The sequence below is a fragment of the Nyctereutes procyonoides genome, unplaced genomic scaffold, assembly GCF_905146905.1.
Source record: "Nyctereutes procyonoides isolate TBG_1078 unplaced genomic scaffold, NYPRO_anot_genome, whole genome shotgun sequence".
Taxonomy (NCBI): domain Eukaryota; kingdom Metazoa; phylum Chordata; class Mammalia; order Carnivora; family Canidae; genus Nyctereutes; species Nyctereutes procyonoides.
In genome coordinates this window covers 7,901,596-7,922,559 of record NW_026575140.1, presented here as the reverse complement: position 1 = coordinate 7,922,559, position 20,964 = coordinate 7,901,596, and the positions used below count along the sequence as shown (strand labels likewise).

Here is a 20,964-nt window from a genome sequence, read left to right as displayed (position 1 = left end):
AAAAACCAAAAAAACAAAATGCATGTCTCCGTAAAAACCTTCATTATCTTTAGAATAAAGCTATATTCCTCAGCCTCGTATACTAGGCACTTCAACACCCAGCCCTGGTTAATCACTTCAACCCTGCAACATTCTGGTTAATCCCCTCATTACTTAATTAGAAGACGTATGGAATTTCACTGAGACCTTTACTTCCCCTTTAACAAGGTAGGAGGCTAGCTTAATGTTCCCCTGGAATCCTTTATAACTCTAGCTTCCAAGCATCTAGAATTCCATTCTCTGCTCTAAGGCCACCCTTTAAAAAAAAAAGATAAAACAAAGGTATTGAGTATATGCCTAAGCAAAACCATACAACTAATAAGAGAGAGAACGGAAATTTGAACTCAGGCTACTCAGGACATTACCTCATGCCTGTTTATTCATAGTCAAAACAATTTCTGATAATCGAAGATGAATAGCATATGTTAAGTGCTTAATATTTGTGAAGTGCTTTACATAAACTACCTCACTTATCTATTACAACATTGTCAAATAAGCAAACTACAGATCTGATAATGTAGTTTGTTCAAGGTCACATAGCTAGTAAATGGGTTTGGATTCCCTACCTCCATCTTATTAGCTGCTCCCTAATACCAATATAGCATTTTACAACTGAAGAATCAGGTCCAGCCTAGGTCACACATCTAATCAGAGGCAAAGTCAGAATTAGAACTCGGCTTTCCTTACCCTACTTGGCTGGACCAATGCTATTTTAATCTCTGCTTTCTGGGAGAATCATGGTACCCTGGCTTTTTCACTATTTGCAACAATTTCCTGAAAACTAGCATTACTCCTTAAGTGCTAAGCTGACCTTCAGAGTTTCAGCTGTGGCTACAGGCAGTTCTTTGCTAGCCTTCTGTTGATATTCTGCCAATGCTCTGTTGATGCCCACTCTGTGGCCTAGTCTTCCCCCACCTGCTTTTCTGACAACCTCTACTCTCACTGCTTCTACAGAATTAGACACTCTGTGTCAGCACAAATCCCATTTCCCCCGCCTCCTTATAGTTCTCTCATCTTCAGTAATGAGGCCTCATCTGTTTACCTAACTCTAGTGATCTTCCCTCAGGGTTTAGCCTGGATCAAAGCCCTTTTGCCATGCCTCTTAGAGGTCCCGTTAGTGCTTCCCCCAATGCAACCCATTTTACTCCTTCAACAATCCTAGTCTTCCCTCATGGATGTCATCAGCTCAAGGATGACAGTTTCTTTTTCTCAGGATCTGTCTTTTTGCTTTGAATCAGGCTCAGGGTAATAGTCCCCTGGTTATTTCTTCGGCCATGAATTAATTATACCCATATATTAAGGCATTCTCCCAAGAATGCTTTAGCTGAAATACACCCAAAAGTCTGGATGGGGTGACATATGAAGCATGTGTGGGATTAATTGGACCATCTGGCCAACACCAGAGCCCTGAGTGGAAAAGATTCAGAAAAAAAAAATTAGCTATCAAGATGGGACATCAGCACCAGAGCCTTATGATGCTGAGCAGAGAACTGAAGAAGGGCAGGGATCTCAGACTGTCATTACTTCATAACTGACAGGGGCAGAAGATCTTTCCCAGAAAGGGAGTGGGAGGCAGGGAATTTAGGCACAAAAAAGGAGAAGGGCAAACAGCTAGAAATAGAGGAACATGAAGAACTGATGACATTTAGGGGAGAATTGACAAGACTTCCAAGGAATGATTGGCATGAATCTATCAATCCCTAGCGTCATAGGATTGTAAGGGCTCCCAAAGCATTCAGGCAAAATTCCAATCCACTGTATGAATGACATAAACATTTCCTCACTGCCGTGGCATCCTTCTGGTTGAATGCTTCCAGCAATGGGAAATATGCAACCTTAAGAAATGGAAGAGCATGGAGGTGTGAATAAAATTCAATTACTGTTCGATTCATTTTCAACTCAACAAATATCTAGGAAGTACCTGCTACGTGCCAGACACGATAGGCACTGGACTGTAAGTATTAATAATATAGACATGGCCCCTGTTCCGTGAATCTTACAAACTAATGTGGAAAATGGATACATACACAAACACGCAAGTAGATAGGGGAAGTAGAGGGCGCGGTTCACACACACAAGGTGGGGTACCTAATATGCAGCCAGGCATCTAGGAAGGCTTCACGGATGAGACAACGCCTAGGCTGGGGCTTGAAGAGGGCGAGCGGTTAGTCGAGTGCAAGGGTGGAGGGAACCACCGTAGCGAGAGAACACGGGTGGCTAAGGCTTCCCAGCTACCAAGAAGTTCGGAGTGGTGCAAGAACGAGGTGGTCACCACATTCAGAAGGGCTTTTAGAGCAACGTTGAGAGGAGTGTGGGCTTAATTCCATAGGCAATCGGAAGCGTGAGTAGCGCCCTCTGGCGACCCCGGGGGAAATGCGGTATCGGGGGTGGTGTAGGGAGGCCAGTCTGGGAGGGGATAGACCGGGGGAGAAGGCCTGCTTCAAGGGATATGACTAGAAGTAAAGCGCTCTTCCATGATAAATCGAGACAAAAATAAAGGGATAAACTTCAGAATGCCACACTCTGAAGCCACAGGTCTCCTCCGTCCTCTCTCACCTTTGCTCGGCAAACCAAAGGGCTCGACCTCGGTTTGCCCCATGCCCGCGGACCGCGGGCAGGAGGACGGATCGGATCCAAGCCCTTCTTCTCAGATAGGAAAACTGAGGCCCAAAGTCCAGTGATGGGTATCGAGAAGAAAAAAGAAAAAAAAAATCGAAACGCCCTCCCAAGGGGCTGCCCGAAGTCACGCACAATCCGATGGTCCCGCGGCCTGCCCCATTTCTCCGTCAGCAGTCCCCAACCAGCCGCCTTTGCTATGGAAACAGTTCCTCCCGCCCTCCTCAGCGCCTCGGTTGCTCCATGCACCCTGGGAAATGAAGTCCACCTTCGGTTACCTGCCTGCGGCATAAGCCCCCTCCGCGTCCTTAAAGGACTACAAGTTCCAGAAGGCTGTGCAAAAACTCCGGCAGCCTCTGGGGGATGCGGTCTTGATGGAGAGCCCGAGAAACCAGCAGGCTGGACAGAAGAGAACGGAGTAGGCGCCCCCAATGGGCGGCCTCGTGGGCGGGGCCAAGATCGCCATTGGCTACGGCGGCGCAGGGGAGGCGGAGTCAGCGGAATGAGGCGCGGAGCTGTTCGCAGCTCCAGGTGCTGAGTCCGAGGGAGGTTCCGGACGCGAGAGCTGCGGTGGCCGCCGCCGCCGCCGCCGCCGCCGCCGCCGCCGCCGCCGCCGCCGCCGCCGCCGCCGCCGCCGCCGCCGCCGCCGCCGCCGCCGCCGCCGCCGCCGCCGCCGCCGCGAGAGCCACCGCGGGAAAGCCGGGCAGTGAGGAGCCCAGAGGAGCTGGTTGCGCTGCCGAGCGCTGACAGCCCTCCCTCCTCTTTGAGGTCGGTGCTGCTGGGTTCGCTTTTGTTTCATTGGGGAGGGAATGAACTGAGATATGAGGGGGCCTGGGGAGTTCATGGGACCTCTCCTCACCGCCCCCAAGACCATCTGTCCCGAAGAGCTGCTGATTGACTCGAGGGCCTCCCTGTGGCCCGGCGCCTGAAGTCGGAGCTGCTTGGGTTAGTTTTTGTTTTATGGTGGAGGCGCAGTGTGAGAGTGTGAGGGGCAAGGGCTGGAGGGACCCCCCCCATCTCTACCGAGAGGGCGTTGGGGAGCTTGGAGCCTTCCCCCACCCCCGTGCTTGAAAACGAGGCTGCTTGGATTATTGACGATGGGAGGGAGTGTTACGGGATGAAAGGTTCTGAGGCAGGCGGACCCTTCCCCACAACACCTGTACTGCTTGAGGTTACAAAGGGGGTCTGGGTACGATGGATGAGAACGAGGGGCTCTTCCTCCTCTGCTCAGACCTTCCTGGGCTTATTGGGGAGGGGCTGTTGGGATGTCAGATAGATCCTTTCCATGCCACCCCTTTCCTGAAGCCTAGGTTTTTGTGAAGAGGAGAAACGGGATGGGGATGGAGACAGGGGACTCTTCCTCCTCCCACTTGGACCCGCCTAGGTTATTGGGGGGAGGGGGTTGGGATGTGAGGAGCTAAGGCTGGGAGACCTTCTCCACTGTGCTTGAAGTGGCCGGCACCGGAGAGCACTGGCGGATTCTCGGGGTTCTCGATGCTCATGCTCAGGGCCCCTCGCCTAAGGTCCGAGTGGGCTGGGTGTGGATGTGCGGTGGGGGAAAGTAAGAGGCGTGGAGGGAGTCCTCCCTACCTCTCCCTACCTGAGCCTTACCTCCTAGGCCCTCTCTACCTGGATCCAGGCCAAGGGCCAAAAGTCGAGACGACCCTCCCAGCCCCGCCCCGTCCCGCCTCGCCCGCGACCCGGCTTCTGCACCGCTGCAGGGAGCCCGACGAGGATGGGCACGTGCGGGCGGGACGGGGCGGGTCCCCTTTCTAGCACTCCGAAGCTCGGGGGAGACTCCCCCTGCGCCCCCAGACCTTTGGGGCTGCTCGGCTAAATGCAAGGCGCGCCCTAGATCTGGCTACCTGCTTCTAGGGCGCGCGGCGGCCGCTTCGGGAACCCGGCTTTTGCGCTCGGCCCAAGCATCCTCCGTAGGACAAAGCGGCGGTCGTTGCACTGGCGGGCCTGCGCCACCCGCTGGGCGGGGGGCGCGGCCAGGGAAGGGGGGGCTCCGGGCGCGGCGCGGAGAGAGCTTCCGCGGAAACATGCCAGGAGCCGGGCGGGAGACAAAGCGCGCTCGCTCCTCTCGGGCCTGCGCGAGCCGGGATGGAAAATCCCGAGGGAGGAGGCGGCTGCGCCCTGGCTGGGTACTATGCCCCGCACCCTTCTTTCCGGCACATCCCCCCCTACGCCGGCCCGGTACCCCAGGATGCCGTGTGTGCGATGGTAATCAGGGTCCCTTCTGGGAGACATTCAAGACCTGTGACCACGAGGACGCGGACAGGCGGGGGCGGGGGGGGGGGCTCCGCCTGGAGGGGAGGGTCCCAGGATACAGGAGACCTAAGTGGGCCAGTGTCTGGAGGGCCATCCTGACTGGACGCCCCTGTGCCCCATCAACCACGTTAGGTCAAGTTTGATTCCAGGTTCCGAAGGTGTTTGCATGGATCAGAGCGTGAACATGTATGACTGGGTGAATGTGCCAGTGTGTGCTCCAGTGTTCCTGTGTGTGTCATGGTGAGCTTGTGAATCTGGCTGTGTGTGGTTGTGAGAAGAGGAGCCACTTACTGCTGACCTTAGATGCTAGGAGTGGAGGCAGGGTAGGAGCCCCTTCCACTCTAAAGCCACCGTAATAACCTAAGGTCTCAGTGTGTGTCCTCAGGGTGAAGGTAGCTTCAGGCTGCCTTCGGCCTAGCCTGCATGCAGGGGTGTGGCCTAGAAGATAGGACCTTACAAGTATGTGGAGCCCTCTACAGCCTTTCTGGGGTCTCAGGTCTGACCCTAACATTCCTTACCATTGTCCTGCCTTTCCCATCTCCGAGAAACCTTATCTTGCTGTAATGGGCTCCCCTGAGGCCCAGAATTCCGCCCTACCCCTCCATGTGGGCTTCCAGGTGGGGCTTGAGGCGCTCATCAGCACAGTCTCTTATGATGTGGGTGTAAGATTTTGTGGCAAGGCAAATTTTTTCAGTCTGGCTTTCATGTCCCAAAGGGCCATAGTCTAGGTTGCTGGTTATTGGCAGGTAGCGTCTCAGTAATACCAGGTATACTACAGAGAGGGCACTAGTGAGACAGAGATACTACTGTGAGTGGACACCTCTGAGGATGACAGCTCTCCCACAGACATGCCCATTTCCAGCAAGTGACCTCAGTTTCATTGTGCTTTTACAGCAAAGGCGTTGTATAGCTTTGAGATAATCCCCACCACAGACCTCCTTCCCGTAGGATGAGGGGCTAGACTGCTGTCAGTGGAACCATAGGAAGAGCAGTTACCAGGCAGTGGAGCCACCATCCAGCCCAGCCCTGCCTGGTCCAGTCTCAACAAGTATCCACTGCCGGTACCCACAGCGACCTCTACTGGGAAAAGTAGTAATTTTGCAACTAACACTCTCCCGTAGGGTGGAGATTCCGGGTGGGTGTGGGCCCTGTTAGGTAAAAACCACAAACCCTTCTATTTGGGGGCTCCTTGTCTGCCTTTGAGTCCTAGGTTGATGTTTTTAATAGCATTTCCTTCAAACTAGTTCAAGCAGTGGAACTGCCACTGTCCTTGCCCATATAGAAGGGGCACCTGGGTGGCTTAGTTAAAGGTCGGCCTTCAGCCCAGATCATGATCCCAGGGTCCTGGGAGTGAGCCCCACGTGTATCTGGATCGCTGCTCAGCAGGGATCCTTTTTCTCCCTCTGCTAACTCCCCCTGCTTGTGCTTTCTCACTCACTCTCTGTCAAATAAATAAATAAAATCTTTTTTTTTAAATGGAAGAAGTATTTGAAGAGGGCCAAAATGCCTTTGTCCACATTTCTGTCCAGTTGGGGGTGGGCATCAAATCTGCTTATGAGGAAAATGCGTGGAAAAATCTTATCAAGCTCAGGATGTTTTAGGTATCTTATTTATCTCTTCCTCACCCACTATGATTCCCACCTCCCCTTCTTATTCCATTTTATCCTTCTCTCTTCCTCATCATTAAATTAGTCAATAACATATTTTCAAAGATAAGCTTTCTTTCACTAGTTGACAATATGGCCCAGAAAATGTAGAAATCAAGAGGCTATTACTAAGTGCAAAGAACTGGCAAACACTGGCTCTTCCAGACTTAATCGTGAAATCATGGCAGTAGGAGAGATGGATGAAACATGCTGTCTTAAATCCTCATCTGGTGATGTGTGTCTCTTCTCCCAGAATTACTCTGAAGGGATTTCACATAGACACAAAATCTTTAGAGCTCCTCAAAGGAAAGGAGGTATTTAAATACCTGGTATTGTTCTTACTTTGGCATCCATGTGATTTGCATTGAACTATGTGACTCAGTATCATAAAGTAAAAATAGGACTTAATCTCTTCCTTGCCTGTTCAGAAGGTGACTGCATATGTGTGTTGTGTTCTGCATTAGAAGAGTGAAAAGCTAAATTATCTCATAAATTGAACCACCTGCTTGTTCTGATTAGAGAATGGCGCTTAACATCACCTACAGGCAATATTATTTTATGTTTCTTTTAATTCATACCTGAATCTCTTTGTCTTGTAAAGCCTTTCTTCATGCTCATACATTATTACTTTCACTTGAAGTTAATCAAGAATGTTTAATCCTTGTACAGAAGCCAAACAAATTAAATATCAGCAGATACAGGAAGATGTGGGTGGTGTTTCTGTTCTTGGGCTCAAAAAAATCCCTGGAGTTCACAGGAGAGAAGGAAAGGGGGTGAAGATTTAGTAAATCTTATGAGTGTAGTTAACGGGTTTCTGAAGAGGAGAGGCTCCTCAGAATTTCTCCAGGAGAACTGGTCATGTTAAGAATCTGAGGATGCAAGCAAATAGCATGCATGCTGCGAATGAGAATGAAGCCCTTGGGATTCCTAATTCCAAACACTAATGCAGCCTTTCTGGGAAAATCCCCCAAATCTCTCCAGTTCCTTTGGGCTGCCAGCAGTCACAAAGGAGTGGAGCTGTCCGAGGTTCTGGAGCACTGGCTTCCAACCCACTAGTGGCAAGGCAGGATTTAGGGCATGGAGTAGAAGCAAGCTCTGACGAGCATGGCCTCTGTGAGGATTTCCCTAAAGCTCATCATCATAGAAAGAAATAGGAAGCAACAGAGCTATAAAGACTTTTCTTGCATCGCTTCAAATGAACCCATTGGCAAACCCTATTTAAAGAATTCCAAGCTAATAAGAGGAAACATTTCTGAGTCAGGCTTTTCAAATGTAAGAATGTATTTAATCCTCACAGTCCTATGAGGTAGATGGTAGTGGTAGTTTCCACTTTCAAGATGAGGAAATGAAGCTTTGAGAGGAAAGGGGCTTGCCCATGATTATACAGATCAGAAGAAAAAGAGTTTAGATTCCAATCTGGATCTCTTAAACTGCAGAGGTTGCTCTTACCACTATTTTTTCCTACTGCTATTGGAGAAGCAAAGTTGAAATTTTGAACTGTCCTCTATGAGATTCTAACCAAATTTTAGAGGAATGGATTGGGGGCCAACGAAGATTCAGACATAAGCTATAAAGAGTCCTTTCAAATGCATCAAGGATATTACCACAATACTTTACATATTATCCTGCGAAAAGGATACTTGTACTTGATTACCAAGGAAGAGAAAGGGAAGTATAATGATCCTCATGGCCAGTGTTTCAGAGTTTTCTTTCCAGAATGGAACAATTTCACAAGAAGCCAAGACTAGATGGCATCAAAATGTATTTTTAATAATCTGCAAGAATAGTGGGAAAATGAGGAGGCTGATATTATTTCACAGAATACATGCAGAACCAAAGAAATAGGGCTTATCTTCATTTGCCACTGTCCAGTTCCAATGATGAGGACACTTGGATATTGTTAAGGGGTTCCTTCCCCATATTCCTATTCTCAGATATTTACAGCAAAGTCTCTAACTCCAAAATAAAAGTTTTCATTGTTGTAAGCCTGAGATTAGCTAATCTCAGGGAAGCATCACATTTCTGCCTTTATGTCATCATAACCATTTTTCTGTCTTCATATGTGGCTGCAGGATGCCTGAAGGTAGGCAGGTTTGGGGTTTGATATGCTTCAAGCTACATGTCCTCTGGTCCTCCCAGGGTGGCAGTGCCAACTGCCCCAATCTTGCCACATGCACAAGGGGCCTGTGCCTGAGAACTCCCCATTCAGTAGCTGTTGTTTAGGCGTCTGAAGAGAATAGAGAGGAACAGACTTCTGCTTTTTCTCCTCTCTCTATCTCAGTCTACACAACACACAGATAGGGGGCCTCACCTTTTAAGAAAATGCCTCAAATCAGGCTGGGTCTCCAATCCATTTTCAGTAATTCTTTCCCCTTCTAGGTTAGGGCCTTGCAAGACTCTGATGCATGGAGCAAGGCTGCTATTGCTGTTCCCGAGGGCACTTGGAGGCCAAGGACCTGGCTCCCCATCTGGGTCTGCTCTGACTCATATGACCGCAGACAGATTTGATTGTTTTCTTATTTAGAGTCATTAATTAACTCTCCTCAACATCAGAACAGCATGTATTAAGAGGAAAGCTATTTGTGGGGGTCTCTAGGAAGCTATGCCTACAGCTGAGCACCATCTCCTTTGCTAACAGGATCAGGAAATGGTTTTTAATTCTGGTTATGACCCTTCAGAAAACTTAGATCAAGATTTTATGCCAATATGAGAAAGGAAATAAAAGTGTAATTAATTGACAAGACTGCTAGAGTTATTCTGGCAAAAACTGGGAAACCCAGGGGTCTCAAGACTTTATTCATCCAATGAATATTCCTGTATCTGCAATGTGCCAAGCACAGAGCTGGTCATAGTGAACACACAGTCCAACTTAGGACAAGCTCTGTCATATAGGAATCTTGAATGGAAAGTGGAAACAGAGGCAGAACCCCTGACAAGGGTGTGTGCTGTAAATAGAGTTTTTAGAAATGGAAAGAACCTTAATAATCATAAACCATCATCTCTTTTTTAATATGAAGAGGCTGAGGGAAATTGGGGTTGCCACTGGCCACACACAGCCCCTGGGGTAGCGAAGATGGAGATTAGAACCCAGGTTTTAGTAATTCCTAAAGCTTCTTCTCTCCGTTGTACAAAGTAAACTGTTCTGCTCACCAAATTATCCAAAGGGCACATTTTCATTAACATAGCCTTCTTTGATCTAATCTTAATGCAAAACTTAAAGTTATAAGAGAAACAAATCATAAATGAAATACAAAAAGAAGAATGCCTGTTTATATCCTGTTGTCCAAGATAGTAACCACATGCGGCTATTGAGCACTTGAAATGTGGCTAGTCCAAACGGAGATGCACTGTAAGTATAAAATATACACTAGATTTTGAAAAATTAGTATGAAAAAAGAATATAAAGTATATCATTAATAATGTTAATGTAGATTGAAGTAATATTTTTGATATATTGGGTTTAAATAAAATATATTAAAATTAATTTCATTTGTTTACTTTCTTAATGTGTATACTAGGAAATTTATAATTATATATGTGGCTTGCATTTATAGCTCATATTTCTACTGAATAATGCTCTTCTAGAGTGCTTCCACTCAAGAGGAAATGTTCTTTACAAACTAAGGCATTTAGCAAAGGAGGTTCTATAATCAGTCAACCTGAGATGAATAGTAGCTTTCCCACTTGGGCTGTGTGACCCTGAACAAGTTGATTGATCTCTCTGTGCTTCTATTTCCTCACCTGTAAAATGAGGATAACAGAGCCTACCTCTTTGGTTGAGTCAAATCCCTTAGAACAGTGGCTAGTACATAGTGTGTACTCAATTAATATTAACTATTGTTATTATCAGAAGGGGCTTAGAGAATCTTACAAGGCAGAGGCAACAGAAAGAACAAGCAATTTTCAGATAAATAAAGGAAAAGATTTACTACTACTTAAAACAGGACTGGAAATATTTGCTCAGTATAAGCTCATGAACTACCTTGATGTGGCCCCAATTTTCTGGCAGATAATGATACTGAGGAAAGATTTCAAGCCATTTACATAAGCATACAATGGATAAACAAATTAGCTAATTGCATTATGCCCAGGTCTTGACCTCTGCTAAATGAGTTGAGGAAGAAGATGATCAAAGTATACTAAGAGCAGATGACCCAAGAGCTCTAAGTCTCTTTGACTCCAAGATTCCTAGGGAAATATAAGCCTTATGCTCTAGGAGAAAGATCCTTGGTGGAGTCAGACACATGTGAGGTCAAAGCCACTCTGCTACCCATTGGTCTTTTTTTTTCCCCATTGGCCTTGACCAAGATACTGTAGGGGCACATGGATTGGCTCAGTTGGTGGAGTAAATGACTTTTGATCTCAGGGTTGTGGGCTCAAGCCCCACATGGGGTGTAAAGATTACTTAAAATATTTTTTTAAAAAGTATCAGTTTTCTCTATAAAATGGAGCTAGCACCACCTCTCTTGCAGGTTGTGGTAAGGACTGTATTAGATAATGCAAATAAAACACCCTGTACATAGTAAGTGCTCAAAAATGGTAGCTTTCATGAAATGAAATTTCAGATATTCTTTAACAGGAGGTTGAAAGGACAGTTTCATCTGATAAGTGTGTCTGCACCAAAATGTAGGTTCTCAGTAACTTTGGGGACCCTACACAATCTTTCATGCTCTTCTCTCTGTCCTATTAACACATGTGAAGTTTCTTTCCTGGGATGGTAAAGCAAGTAGCAAAATGGGCATTGTTCTCCATCATATTTCTTCTCAAATTCTGACCTTAGTGTTTAGAGCACTTTACACGCAGCTTTGCTTTAAAAATAAATGGGACATAAATCTAGAAACCATAGCCCCCAGAGAACCATGTTCTCTAGGCTCTTAGAGCAGGCCATGGGTCCACCCACTGCACAGCTCTGAGGCAGCACATTACTGCTATCCTGGAATATCTATTCTTCTTCCAAAAGTTTGCTTTCTGGACCAAAGAAATGTATGTTAAGCTGAATGAGGACTTCTGTTGACAAAGCAGATCGGACTCTAGAGAAAACACTCAGACTAGTTATACAGCAAGTGTGGAGATCCCTGAAAGTATTTTGGCAGATGAGAACAACATAGACAGATGTCTGGGGTTAAAGTATGATGGGCGGATTGAGGTGGGGAAGAGCCTGTAGGCAGGCTCACCCCTGGTTCTGTTGAGAGACCCATGACTTCCAGAGACCTAAATACCAGTACTAAGTTCTCTTGGGATAAGTTCTGATCTTAAAATGCATTTTCCCCCTTCCATTCCCTCTTGTTCACTCAACAAATGCAGAATGGTACATTTTGGAAAACCTTGTTCTGGAAGAGCCCAGGGTCTGGCTGAGGAGAAGAGAGATGTTAATGTACAGAGTGAACCAAGGAACAAGGGCTAAAGTAAGCCCAAGAGGCCTGATGAAGGCGGGTTGGCTATGGCATTTGGCTAAAGCAATGGATCCCAGTCAGACAGACCTGAATCTGAATCTCAGCTTCACCACCAATGTGGTGGGCAAGTTTTAACCTTTCTGAGCCTCATTTTTCTCATCTGGGGCAATAAAACCTACTTTCCCTGGGTTGCTATGGCCATTATATGACAACTTATAAGAAAATTCTTAAGGTAATACTAACTTTCTTTTATTGAATGTTTACAGTGCATCAGGCAATGTGCTCAGCACTTTATATGTATAAAAAGAGATACCACTATTATTCTACGTTATAGCTGAGGAAAGCAATGCTCAGATACTTTAACTTGCTCAAGGTCACACAAGCAGTAAGATGTGGAACCAGGACCCCAACCCAGGCAATTTGACTGTAAAACCTTCTCTTGACCGCTGTGATCAATGTCCTCTCTGATTCAATGTCAGCAGGAACCCAATAACTGTTATTTTGAAAGAGGGCAAGATGATTCATTGATTAGCCTGTATAGAGGTCTTCTGCTTGGTCTTCAAGAAGGGGTACAATATGGAGAGGCTCTGAAGGGTGAGTACAGTGAAGAGGGAAGACAGGGAAAAGCTATGATCAAATGAATAGGGCTGGGAACACCAATGAGGTGTGCTGGGGGCCCTGAAATGGAGAAGAGGTTTTCAATACGAAATAGAGGTTTGGAAAGTCTTGGATGTCAAGTTAACAAGCTAGAAAACCAAAAAAGTTCATAGGCAAAAGAAGGGATGTGAAATCTGAAGGCACCAGTTGGAGGCAGCTCACTGAACTTGGGCATATGGTTGCCGTGCGGAGCAGGTGACCATGCATGCCCAAAGCCAGTTTGCGGAGAGGGCGGCCAGACACCACCACAATCCAGCATTCCTACCATTGCTCTCTGCTTTCCGAACCATGTGCCTAGCCTTTTCTTTCACTTGATCTTCACAAAAGCCCTAGGCAGTAAAAGGGTGGGAGGTCTGCTACCAGCATTGCTGCCTGTGTCGAGTGGCAGGCAGCACGGGCTGCCAGGAACACAGATGCCAAGCACAGCTGCAGTGCTCAAACTCAGGCAAAAAGCTTTGGAGGCCTTTTTGTAGGGGGGAGGCAGAAGCCTTGCCCACTGGGCTGAGTCCTTTTCTCTGTGCTCTGGGAAGCAGGCAGTGTTATCCTTTGGTCTGATTTCCCAGTGACACCCCTGCCTGAGTAGCAGCCTCCCAGGGTGGCTGCTGTGAGGGCCTGTGTCAGGGTCATTGCAAATCCCGTAGTCCCTTTTGGATGCAGCACCTGTCAGCCAGTGCCCCCCCCCCCCCGCGCCTCCTTTGTAGAGAGCTGTTTCACAAAATGAAGTGTTTCTGAATTTGCCATTGTAAATTCGCTGTGCTTATTTCTCTGCAAACTGCAGAGATTAGAGACCAAACCCCATTCTCCTTAGAGGGGGTTAGAAGAAAAGTCTGTCCTTTCTAATGGCTGCAGTAGCTGCTGACCACCTGATTTCTCTCTGGGACTATGTTTCTAATAACAATGGAAAACAAAGACAGGAAGGGAGAGGGGCCCAGATGTGGCATTTCTTCCTAGAGGCCCCTGCAGTTCTGTGAAGGGTGTGAGGCCTTGGGGAGGGAACTTCCACAGTCATGAGAGAGCGCCTTGATAAGTAAAGGAGTTTTGATGTGCAAGATGATAGAAAATGAAAGAGATCATGATGCCATACTATGTTTTCTCTAGAAAGTGATGCCCTCCACAGTTCTGGAAGGATAAATAAACAGGTCAGCAAGGCCACAGGGGTCTTGACAAGTTAGCCAGGAACAAGTCCCTAGGGATTTTAAATATATCATTAATAAGAAATGACAAACACCGGCAGCCCAGGTGGCTCAGCGGTTTAGCGCCTGCCTTTGGCCCAGGCCGTGATCCTGGAGACCCGGGATCGAGTCCCAAGTCAGGTTCCCTGCATGAAGCCTGCTTCTCCCTCTGCCTGTGTCTCTGCTTCTTTCTCTGTGTGTGTGTCTCTCATGAATAAATAAATAAAATCTTAAATAAATAAAAATAAATTTAAAAAGAAATGACAAACACTTGGTAATAGAATGTTAAGGGCTCCTGTGGCCACTGACCCCAGTAACAATTGATGTGTCAAACACTGGATGCAACAGGGTGGAATGGTGACTTTTGAAGGATAAAATCAAATTGGGAAATCATAATAATGAAGGTATGGATGTTTAGAGTGGGTGGGCATCGGAAAGTACAGCTGTGCTTACTTTAGAATATCTTTACCAGGATCCCTGGGTGGCGCAGCGGTTTGGCGCCTGCCTTTGGCCCAGGGCACGATCCTGGAGACCCGGGATCGAATCCCATGTCGGGCTCCCAGTGCATGGAGCCTGCTTCTCCCTCTGCCTCTCTCTCTCTCTCTCTCTCTCTCTCTCTCTGACTATCATAAATAAAAAATAAAAAAAATATTTAGAATTTACCATTTACCTGATCATTTACCATTTACCTGATCATTCTGACCCCAGTTTTTAGATGTTCCTGTGATCGGCCCCCAGCTTGGGGCCTAGAACAGTAGGTGCTCACCAAGTGTTCATAGTTTGCTCACGCGCTTGACATACTGTGTGCTAAGCCTTGTGCCAGGCATCGGAGAGATGGAAGTGAATGAGGCTTAGTGCCTGTCCTTATGGGGTTAGTCAATTCCAAAGCAGAACAAGGAGTGCACTGTAGGAATTGTACAAGTGAATGTGGTCACCCATGATGTTCCCTTCTAGATGCTTCCTCATACCTCTGGAATAAGGTACCCCAGCAGATGAGCCAAACTGGGATCTTTTACTGCCAATTTCATCTTACCTCAAATCTGAGCAGGTCCAGCTGTGGCATCTGAGGTAGCAGCATGAAGGTAAAGGAGGCAGAGGCTCGTATATTGCAGAAACTTGCTGGGTACACCTAGTGAAAATGCTTCATTTGAAAGACCCACTCTTGGGATCCCTGGGTGGCACAGCGGTTTGGCGCCTGCCTTTGGCCCAGGGCACGATCCTGGAGACCCGGAATCGAATCCCACGTCGGGCTCCCAGTGCATGGAGCCTGCTTCTCCCTCTGCCTATGTCTCTGCCTCTCTCTCTCTGTGTGTGACTATCATAAATAAATAAAAATTTAAAAAAAAAAAAAAGAAAGACCCACTCTTGAGAACTTTTGCCTGCAATTAGAGCATGTGGCCACAGGGAGCAATCACGAAGCAGTTGGTCCAAGCAGCCTCCTCATGGGCATGATATGCTGAGCAAAATAGTTCTTCACTTGTCAACCTTCAGAAGAACATAATCTTGCATTAATGGATCATAAAAGGACTGCACATTTAATTGGACCAAACCACTGTAACCTATGTGAGTGGAATTATGAATTCATCAACATTCATTTAACAAAATTCGTGTAGGTCTACTATATACAAAGAGCAACACAAAGTCTCCATCGTTAGGTACTGCCTCCTGCAAGGAGGACAAACACAGATAATTGTTGTGCAGCAAAATAAGTGGTATGATGGGGGGATGAACAGAGCATACTAGAGGCACAGAGGAGTGACTGACTGACGGGGGGCAGTGAGGGGGTGATAATACACACACGTGCCTAAGCTTGACCCAGATGTTAAGGCCTAAGTCAGAGGGTTTACACCAGCACACATAGAAGTGTGATATTTCAGGACACTGAAGGGAATTGGGATTGGCCTGTAGAGTGACCTTGGATGTATCATCTACACCTCTAGAGCTCAGTTTCCCCATCTGGTCCTCCAAAGGCTTCGTAGTGGCTCTCCTGACCATGTGGGCCTGGAGTAGCATGGAGATTAGGGTGATGACCTTGATCTCAGTGGCCAAGGCCTGGACTGGTCCCAGCCCCAAGGCCTCCTGGGAACCTGCTTGTCTGGACCCGCTTGATTCTGGCTGAAATGTTCCAAGGGATTCCGGAGGATCAGCTGAGATGCCAGCCCTAGAGGAACTTGACATTGTAAGGGGTCAGCCTTTAGCATCCAGCAGAAATGAATAAATAAATAAAATCCTTAAAAAAAACTTAGATGTTATATGGCAATAATATTTCAATAAAGCCAGGAAAAAAAAGAAAGCAAAGCAAAGCTTTGCTTGGCCTGTGTCTCCCTCTGGAGACTTCTTCGACCCTGGCAGGCTGTCCTCCCCAGCCAACCCCACACTCCATTTCCCATACCCCACTACTGCCCTGTCTATAGGTGTGGCAATGCCCTCCCCAGAACTGGCCCCTCTGTGTTGGGGATACAGAGGAGCAACTATCTTGCATAAATGAAAAAAAAATGCCAGAGTGTTAAATTTAAGCAAATGTTTTAAAGGTTTTAATTGCCCCATAGAGAGAGTTTTAATATACAGTACATTAGAGCAATACCTAGTTAAGAGAGTAGACAAATGGAAGCACTGAAAAAGCCCTTGCTGAAATTCCTTTTACAAGTATAAAAATCCTTTTTTTTTTCTTCCAAATAATTCAAGTGCCCAGGAAATTGCATGCATAAGACTGACAGGCTCTGAAACACCTTCCCAGGCCAGAGCCAAGACCCAGGCAACTCCGGTCCTCTATCCCCTCTCACTCTGGTCCCTTAACCCTGGGACCCTCTCTCTGCAGAGAGCTCATCCCTGTCAGCTGGGGCTACATGCGCTCAGGCTGCTTTTCACCACTAAGGGTCAGCAGGCACCTCTTCCTGGGGCTTCTGCAGTGGGGAGGACACTTCCTGCCCCTCCCCCTCACCATCACCCACCACACTTCCCCCTTGACTGGGGCCTGGATGGTCCCTTCATCTTGCAGGAAGCACCACTGAGTACCTATGCAGGACTCCCTTCCCAGAGTGAGCAAAGAAAAAACTACAGAGGGCCTTTAAAACCATTCTGCAGAGGATGTCGCCTCCACCAAAAGAGATGAGAAGGGGCCAGGCTGAGATAAGCAGAGCTGCTTGGAAACTGAACATAGAGACAAATCAAAACATTCATTGGAGGCAATAGAATGCAGATCAGTGGAGTGAGAAGCAAGATGTCTCCCTGCCTAAATCACAGCAGAAGATAAAAGAAATCATCTACTCTGGTGCAAAAGTCAGAAAAGAAAGGAAATGCAGAAAACATAAAACAAGATGACAGGAGGCTACCCAAAATGAATCTGACAATAAATTTAAGTAGTTAATATTCCCTTGTTACAAGACAAAGGCTCCCAGATTAAATAAATACTAGAGACTCAACTAAAATTAAACAACGCCAGGGTAGGCCAAGCTATACCAGATAAATGCAAACAAAAGCAAAAGCGTGAGTGGCTGTATCAGACAAAGCACAACTTAAGGTAATAAGTAGCACCAAGCAGGATAAAAGGGCAATTTTATATTCATAGGAGCAATTGTGCAAGCATAACTGTCCTGAACATTTGTACACTCTCGATTTTAGTATCAGGACACTTGAGGGAAAACCCATTGCTGTTGGAAATATGAGATGAAGACAATCGTGCACATAAATTTACATACTACGTTCAGTATCTGACATCTAGTAGCCAAAACATACATAACAACAGAAAGGAGTAATATTCTGAAGATTGAAGGCAAGTGCTGAACTCTGTACCAGTGTGAATGATGTTTCTAAAAGACCATCATAAATGCGTACTTGGGATATAAATGTTAAATTGAGTACAGCTTTATATATAATCACAACTTTAAAAACCCTATGCCACTGAAAAGCCACTGAAAGAAAATATACCAAAAGGTTGGCATGTGGTGTGTTTAGAAAGGTTTGAATTTAGGTATTTAAAATTTCTTTCCACTTTTTCCTCCAAACGTTCTTTAATGATCATATAATATTCTATGAGTTTAAAAAGGTGAACTGAAAAAAAAATAGTTTTAGACTCATCCCCATTGCATAGGGTTTACGATTTTTAAGATTTGGGTAAAATTAATAAGAACAGCAGATAGGAATCCCAGCAGGTCCCACACAGCCTGGGGATCTTGGCCCCTCTATATCCATCTGGTCACTCACTCCCTCCTCAAAACCCTGGGGCACCTGTGTTTTCCCAGCTCTGCTCCCATCTCGTCTACTTTGCCTTTATGACCCTTCCAACCTGCACTGACAGTTCAACTGTGGTTTCCCCCAAGACAGACCCTGGTCTCCTTGCTTTTCCCCTCCACCCATCCCTCTCATGACCATACCTATTCTTGGAGAGGGATGCAGCCCCCTCTATATGCCAAGGACTCAAGAATGCGTCTCCAGCCCCAAATTCACCACAGAGTTTCAAGGGTGTACATCAGCCCGCAGACTGGATGTCAATGGATAAATGTGGGGCAGGCATGATAGACCTGCCAGCAGAGGAAATTGTCAGTAAAGCCCCTCTGAGCACGTGACATAGGGCACAGGGATTGAATGGGAAGCAAGGATGCCAAGGGGTAGTGATGAGAGCATGTAAGGCATCCACAGTCAGAGGTAAAAGAAGGTTTCCATGAAAGAATTAGATAAATCATCATCTTGAGCACAGTGCCCCGTATGCCATTTGAAAGCAGAACCTACAGCTCTGGTGTACAGGGCTATGAATTAGGATTGTGGCTGTAATCAAGAAAAACAACAAAGTCAAATTTAAAAACCAGGCCCAGGGACGCCTGAGTGGCTCAGCAGTTGAGGGTCTGACTTCGGCTCAGGGCGTGATCCTGGGGTCTTGGGATCGAGTCCCACATCGGGCTCCCTGCGTGGAACCTGCTCCTCCCTCTGCCTGTGTCTACCTTCTCTCTGTGTCTCTCATAAATAAATAAATAAAATCTTTAAAAACAAAACAAAAACAAAAAGCAGGCCCAGACTGTCCTGTCCCTTGGAATGCTCACATGGGATCCCTCAAATCTCTTCTGCCCATCACACATATCCAGCTACTGGTTCCGCGGACAGACCTGGCTCTACCACTAAAATTTACTGGGCAGTAGTTTCTGGTCTGGCCTCCTGACTTTTCAGGGCAGGACAGAAAGTCTGTAAATACCCCAAAGTCTTTAATCTACCAGCAAAAAGATTGAGGATGAGATCAGTTTCTTATACCACTGATGTGGTATGTTAATTTTAAGGTACAATTTCTTTTGAAAATGACAAAAATAAACTTAACTACTAACTCTAAACATATATTCTTATCAATCTCAGCTCTAAGTATATACTCTCAATGGGAAGTAAATTACTTTAAGAGAGCTTTCTAAAAGTATTACATATAATTTCTCTTGCGTTCCTAGGTCTGCGTTGCTATCCAGTTACCATTTTGTTTTGAAAGGCAAACATGCCTGGGACCGGTCTTTGGAAACAGGGTTTCATAAGATACTACGCAGCCACCTGGCTCTAGAGAAGAGGTAGTGCTAAGTCGCCTCTAGCAAGTCACTTAACTATCCTAATTTTCAAACTCCATAAATAAAGTGAAAGACAGTCATACCTACCTTAAAATATTGTTGTAAAGAAACTCACGGTTCCCTACATAAAGTGCCTAGTCCGGTGTGTCTTGCAGCAGGAGCTCAGTAAGCATAGCAGTTATTCTCCTATCAAGTAGTGGTTCTTAGCCTCTGTGACCCCTGGTCCTACACATGATGGACACAAGTCATTCTGGAAAAGCTCCTGCATTTCCCATAGTTTCCAGCCATACAGCTTTATTTCCATATCCTTTCTCCTCTCACTCAAGGAACATCTGAAGGCAAATAACTAAAATTGAAGTGATAATAGGAAAAGCCCCTAGCATCTTTGCTTTTTTGGTTTTATAAGGCAAGTTAGTCCCAAACTTGACTACTTTATCATCAGTGACAAATAAAGGGGAACTCACCAGTGTCTAAAAGACACATCCCAATTATCTGAGAACCTAGGTTCTCAGAACCAGGCATATCATAACTTCCCTGGGGCTCACAAGACCTAAAGACCTGTCTCCTGGCCCCAGTCAGACTCTCAAGCAATTGGGTACCTAGGGCCTCATTTTCTTACCTCCTCCTCCCCCCTCAAAACCCCACCATCTCTCTGGTATAGTTCCTGGCCTTTAGTGGACAGTTAATAAATGTTTCATAAATAAATGTGTCTGAATTCTGGCCCTACTTTTGCACCTCCCTGCACTGGGACTAGCAAATGTGCATTATGAGCCAAAAATCAGGTCAGGTGACCTGACTTCCAGCAATGATGTACACAGAAGGCAAATGATTAAATAATGCATGTCTATCCACTTGACACGACATTTTGCAGCCACTGGAAATGATGCGCTCACAGCCTCAAAGGCCACACGGAGACACATCTAACATTAACTGAATAAATAGACCATAAAGCGAGTGTCCTTGTCCAGCCATCACACACACGGACCCAGATCGAAGGGGAAAGCCGAAGAGTATCTGTTGCTACAAGAGGGGAGGGACTCTGCCCAATGTGTTTCTAAATTCTCTGTGTTGCTTGGCTTTTACAATGAAGAGCAAGAGATGTTGGGAAAAGGCCCCCAAAACTGGAAATTAGTCCAGGGCTTCCTCATGGGCACATGGCCAAACTCAGTGCGCTGAACTCAAAACAAAGGCGGAGGAGCTGGACTAAGGAAAGAATGCGGAAGCCTGAGTCCATTCAGGAACAAAATGTGGACTTGACCCAAAATAGCTGTCATGCTCAGCCTCAGAGTCTGAATTAATCATCTTCTTAGTTTATTGACATCTATGAAATTGATTCTCACCACAGAATCGCAACCCGTGGCCCTGGCATTGCAGTTGATAAAAAGCATGACGGGGGAGGCAGTAGAAAGCATCTGTACCAAATATTCACAGAGGGCCCCGGGGTGGGCTCTGTGGAGACGTATGTGTTCTCTCTGGAAAATGTTCTCAGGCATTCCTGGGAAGAATGAGAGAGGAGAAAGGGAGAGGAACAGGTCAGGGAGAAGGAGCTAGGCAGCTTTTGCTGCTCTCCAAAGTTGACCTTGAGAGTCACCTCCTCTACACCCAAACTGGGAGCCTGGCCCCACTTTCA

The 20,964-nt window shown here is 46.4% G+C and overlaps 1 protein-coding gene across 1 annotated transcript in view; it reads left to right on the top strand.

The window, feature by feature from the left end:
- Nucleotides 1-3,291: 3,291 nt before the first annotated feature.
- SMPD3 (sphingomyelin phosphodiesterase 3) overlaps nt 3,292-20,964 on the top strand; it is an 82,665-nt gene continuing 64,992 nt past the window's right edge. Inside the window, exon 1 of the mRNA XM_055304993.1 lies at nt 3,292-3,423. The gene's annotated coding sequence lies outside the window, so the exon portion shown is untranslated. The remainder of the gene's footprint in view (nt 3,424-20,964) is intronic.